The sequence below is a fragment of the Pteronotus mesoamericanus genome, unplaced genomic scaffold (assembly GCF_021234165.1).
Source record: "Pteronotus mesoamericanus isolate MK-2021 breed Mesoamerican mustached bat unplaced genomic scaffold, CSHL_Meso_final contig_58, whole genome shotgun sequence".
In the NCBI taxonomy this organism is placed as follows: Eukaryota; Metazoa; Chordata; class Mammalia; order Chiroptera; family Mormoopidae; genus Pteronotus; species Pteronotus mesoamericanus.
Window position 1 is genome coordinate 7,161,561 of NW_026555205.1, and position 5,527 is coordinate 7,167,087.

The window sequence follows — 5,527 nt, forward strand, 5'->3', positions numbered from 1 at the left end:
GAGTCAATAGAAGCTGAGAGAACCACAGTGCACGAAAACAAGCCTGCTGAAGTGGAGCTGAAGGAGGGTAATCAAGAACACAGGCATCCAGTGGCCCCAGCTGGGTTGTTACATGCTTGTATTTCTAGGCTTGGGACAGACTGAGCCTAGTTAATGGGGCCAGGATTGGGAAAATACAGTGAGGCAGGCATTCAGTACTTCTCTTCTAGGCTATAATAGGCAATGTGTATGCCATGTACAGGGCGTAGTGGACTTGTCTTGCCTTGTTCCCTGGCAAGATGTTCTGTATGTCCTCTCAGGATAAATGCACTTTGGTGGGCAGCCTGGTACCATGAATAGCTTTTTTTTAAAAAAAAAAGTTATTTCTTTTTAGAAAGGGGGGGAAGTAATGGAGAAAGAGGGAGAAAAACATTGATATGAAAGAGAAACACGGACCAGTTGCCTCCATATGTGCCCAGACCCAGGGATTGAACCTGCAACTTAGGTATATGCCCTGACCAGGTTTCAAACTGGTAACCATTCTCTTTGTGGCACAACGTGCAACCAACTGAGGCACTCTGGTTAGGGCCTGAATGGCTTTTATTAAGAGCATGTGTTATGAGCTTAAAGTCATTAACATGGAAAAGAACTTTTTGCAGCCAAGTCTGGCTGCGAAGCTTCTGATGAGGCCTGGCTTTCCAAGAGATGGTAGGATTTGCTGGTTATACTTCTTCATTCCTAAACAAGTCTAGTGACAGCTTTAGGGAAATTGAGGGGATTGGGGTTGTGGTCTAGAAAATGGGAAGGAAAGTAGATTTTCTCATGTGTCATATTCTCTTACAGTGTCACGGCATATCTGGGAACACTGCTATCATTGAGTATTTCTTCTTTTTGCTGGATTTACTGAAAAACCATAGAGGGACCAAAGAGTTTGACAGGAGTTTTGGCTTTATTTCCAAAGAATCTTGTGTAAAAGAGTGATCACTCTGCAGGAAAAGTAGCTATCAGGACTGCTTGTTGTGTGGGTTTCTTTTCTGTGGTATGTGAAAACACTGGCTTTATTTCATTTTAACCCTCTGAAATGGTTTATCTCAACATTAGCTCATCTTCCTTCCTTCCCATTTCCAAGTAGGCCCCCCTCAAGTTCCCCTATCAGTAACTGTTAACTTCCTTATAGAAATTTCCACCCAGCAGCTGCTGCATTTCACTTTGGTAAAAGGAGTAACAAAGGCTGTTCCTGGCTCAAACCTTAAACTGCCACAAACCTTAATTGCCCTCCTTGTCAGAGGTTCAAAGATGCCTGGGGTCCCCTCTACCCAAGGTCAGTCAGCAATATAACCAGGACCTGTGTTTCTGCAACTGATGAGAACCCTTGGAGAAGGGCTTGTATGGGACTTGGTTCCTCTTTCCACCCAAGAAACCCAGATAAGTTTTAGTCACTTGATAACATGATAAGTAAGAAGCGGATGTGGTATTTGAACAGAGGCTCTTTTGACTACAAATCGAGTCCTTGTTCTAACACATTGAAAAGCATTTTGAACAATAGAAACTCAATTAATGTTCACTGAAAGGCAGTACTTATAGCATAGTGGTTAAGATTTAAGCTTCTGACAACTGGGTTTTTTAAATCTTCTCTGTGCAGTAAAATATACAACTCAGTGGCATTAGGTATATTTGCAATGATGTGCAATCATTTGCAGAATTATTGCATCATTTCTAACAAAAAAATCTGTAGTGACAAACTGATTTTGAATTCAGGTTCTGTCACTGAGTAATTGTGTACACTTGTACAAATTCCTTAGGGGGCCTCAATTATCTCATTTATCAGACAAGATTAGTAAGCGCACCTGCTTCACAGTATTGTGTGTGTGTATGCATAATACATTGTGATATTAATTAACATAAATCATCAATATCAATTACTTGGGTAATTGATTACTTCATATTTATTGAGTCCTTACTCTGTGTCAAGCTCACAGTGTTTGAGCTACTAACTGACAGGGATTAGATTTATTTTTTTTGTCATTAAAAAACCTTTATTGGGTTATATTTACATTGTTCTCCCACCCAAATTAAGGGAAAAACTAAAAACCAAAATAATAAATCCCAATAAGAGCCCTTCAAGAGTTCATAAACTATTAATATAAAGCTGGTAGTTAATATGGCCAAAGGCAGAATTTTCAGATTTGTGTAAAAATTCTTATAATTTGGGTCAATGTTTTCCTCACCAGTTATAAATCTTTGCGCCACAATATGATGTTACGCTATCATGAAATTTGTACCAGCTGTACAAAAACAAAAGCGAGGAACCACGAAAAAAATTTATATGTTCTTCATCACGTGAGGGTACAAACATTTTTGAGTAGTAAAAGGGTGACTATGAGAGCCTAATGTTTTTCTGTATCTCACTTCTTCTGCCTATCTACTTAAATGAAAGTCAGTAAGCTCTTAATAGCAGAGGTCTCCTCTATCTCCCTCTTCTTTCTTGACCAATCCTACTCAATTTTTTCTCATCTTCTGAGCATCTTCCATGAGCATTGTAAACTGGTTAAAAAATAAAGAGGAAAAGAAGAAGAAAATGAAAGTAAGTTTTACAAGGGTTTTGTAATTATTTATTACTGTTTGTAATATTATATAATTAATTCTTTGTAATTAATTATTTATCAGCGGAGTCACTGTTCAGTTTCATTGGCCAGCAGCTGGTACCTGTTGAATAGGCCCCTGGGAATTTAGTGCTTTCAGGGTCATTGTTGACAGAGCTGGAACTTGCACTCATGTCAGCAGCACTGTTGGCTGTGGGACCCAGCTCCAGCTCACTAGTCTCATTGGCTAGGGACACCACAGAGTGCAGGGACATCCATCTGGTGAGCTGGCCAGAGGGCAGAAGGGAGGTAGCATAGCCTACTATGATACCAGCTACATCTAGATTACAAGCCTTATGAAAGGCAATGAATCCTACATTTGCATTGTCCTTGCAGACACAGGAGATGTCATCTTTCACCTACAGGTCAATGCCACACACATCCATACCTAGGATGTTAGACACCTGATAGCTAGCTGCTTCCCTTGTTCACTCATTGAGCACATCATCCCCACACCACCTAGTGAGCAGTTGCTTTGCATCCTCCCATCTGTGAAACAACAAAACATGGTGCTAACCACATGGCCTCTCACAACAATGACACATACATCCAGTCCGTGAGACTCTTTAACATACTTCTGGCACAGGTATTGAGATTCATGGCAAATAAGATGGCTTAGATCAGCCAAATGGTGCTTATCTTGAGTCAAGAAACAGCTTGACCTCTATGATCCCGTGTATTCTTCACTACTATTGGAAACTCCGGTATTTCCGCTTCTTCAATCATTTTAGAAAAATTTTCATGACTACCATCAGAGAAAGTATCTGGCAGAGGGACACCATGGCCAGCCAAGTCTTGAAATGTTCAGAACTTACTAACACAGTTCGGAATGACTTGCAGTCAGTTCATCAACTGGCATCCCATCTTCTCTGGACAGCACAAAAGAGATGCCACTATCACTTCGTACCCAAGGGATTAGTATTCTCACTATGACCACCTGGAGGTAGGCAGTAATTGGTTCTGCATTGATCTGCAGACCCAGGTTCCCTTGCTCAGTTGTCAGCACCACCTCTTCCATCAACATAGCCCTAAAGTCCAGTTCCTCCTCACAACACTTGGCCTTTAATGCTCATAACATCTCTTTTTCATAGATAGTCTTTCCTGATTGGATGATCTATCAAAAACCATACCTTGGCAGCCACAGAGCTACACACGTTAATCTGCTCGTTCTTCCTTTTCCTGGATTATTTTCTCCTCAGTGTAAACTCTCTTTGATTGCAGGAGGTAGCAAAAGCAAGTCCAAAATCTGAGAGTAGGATGGAACCCTAGAACAGGAGTCCTCAAGTGAAACTTCTCTCAACAGAGCTAAGGTTCTAAACTCAGGCTGGTTTGACCTTAGAGTTTCCATTTATACTGCTTGTACTGTGAGGATTAACTAAGATGAGGAACATTTGATACCTGCCACATAACATCCCCTCAAAAAATGCCAGCTCTTTTCTTGTTATCATTACTGTTATCAAATTGAGTTTGAAACTCATGCTTTCTTAGCCTCTCTGGTGATGGTAGATTGCTCTCTACTGCTACAAAGGAATGTTCCCAACTTTGCAATAAATTTATCTCTACACTTAAGTAGAAGAAAGAGGCTGGGAGCCTCTTTGATGTATGTAGGACTAATTACAGATGGCTGCCACCCAGGAACTGCCACTCTAGCTGCATGGTTGGAGGATACCCACTTCTTTCTCCATTTCTCCCTCATGGTAGGCCCAAGGCCAGCAGTGATAAAGACCAACTTCCAGAAAGTGAAGAAGAATGAAGGGAAAATCCCTTTCAATCACTGCCTTCCACAGCTATTCTCAACTCCCCACCACTAAGACCAACCAACCCCTCCCCACAGTAAATGTCAGTGTCAGCCCCAATGACTACTGAAGTTTCCCTATCTCACCCTCTCACTCTCTCAGTGTCAGTCTCTTGGGCTGGCCAGAGGTGAGGGGGAGGAGAAAGAGGAAGAGAGGCAGAATGGGAGAAAGTGGGGCAGCTCTGAGCCCTGTTCCCTACCTCTTGCTCATTTCCAAGCTCTCATCCAGAGCTTCTCCTCCAAATCCACAAGCAGGTTCTATACCCCACAGCCCCTTCCCCCAAAATTTGCAACCTTCAATCTGCTGGACTCCCCATCTTAACCCCCTCAGTGTGCCTTACCTGAATGGGAGGAGGCATTGTCCAAACGGAGTGGGAGATAGAGACTATCCTTGTTTCTGCTGCCAAGGATAGCCTGGGATCTTCAAGTCACATATCTAGAGCCTCTCCTAATACTCTGGCTCAACAGAGGGATATTTGCCCTTTCTCGGCACATCTCATGTTCTCCAATTTTCATGCCTTTGCTTCTGTTATTCCATGTCCTTGAAACACCCTACCCCCTTTACTTTCACCATTCATGTAAAATTCCACTGCTTTCTTAAAGCCTTCCCTAGTTTCTCCTTCCCAGGTGTGATATCTTCCTCTTTTTGATCTTCACTTGTTCTCCATGTGTACTACTCCAACTGGCACTTCAAATAGTCTGCCTGTCATAGTCACTCATGCTAATGTCTTAGCACCACTTACAAGATAAATGACTTTCTCAGAGGCAAGGACTGTGTCGGAATCAAACTGGTAGCCCTGCAGTGCCTTGCACATAGGCGATACTTGGTGAATACTTGATCTTAATTGAAAGCATTTTCCATAGAAACATGGGTAAGTTTTGATTACTTTATGGATTTGGAAGGATTACCTTGGGGGCTCAACTACCACGTGAAACAGTACTTGTGTTTATAGGAAAATGCAGGCAAGCTATAAACAATGGATTGCAACATGCACACTGTGTTTATAAATTAGAAGTGTCCTAAATTGATAGCAGGAAAAGAGTGCATGAAGTGGTCAGCTACAAATTCAGCCTTCTGCCAGTAGAGGGCAACATCGGTAGCACGCGAGCA

The 5,527-nt window shown here is 42.0% G+C and overlaps 1 pseudogene; it reads right to left on the bottom strand.

Moving 5' to 3' along the window:
* Nucleotides 1-2,635: 2,635 nt before the first annotated feature.
* Nucleotides 2,636-5,231, bottom strand: LOC129076217 (beta-citrylglutamate synthase B-like; annotated as a pseudogene).
* Nucleotides 5,232-5,527: the final 296 nt, after the last annotated feature.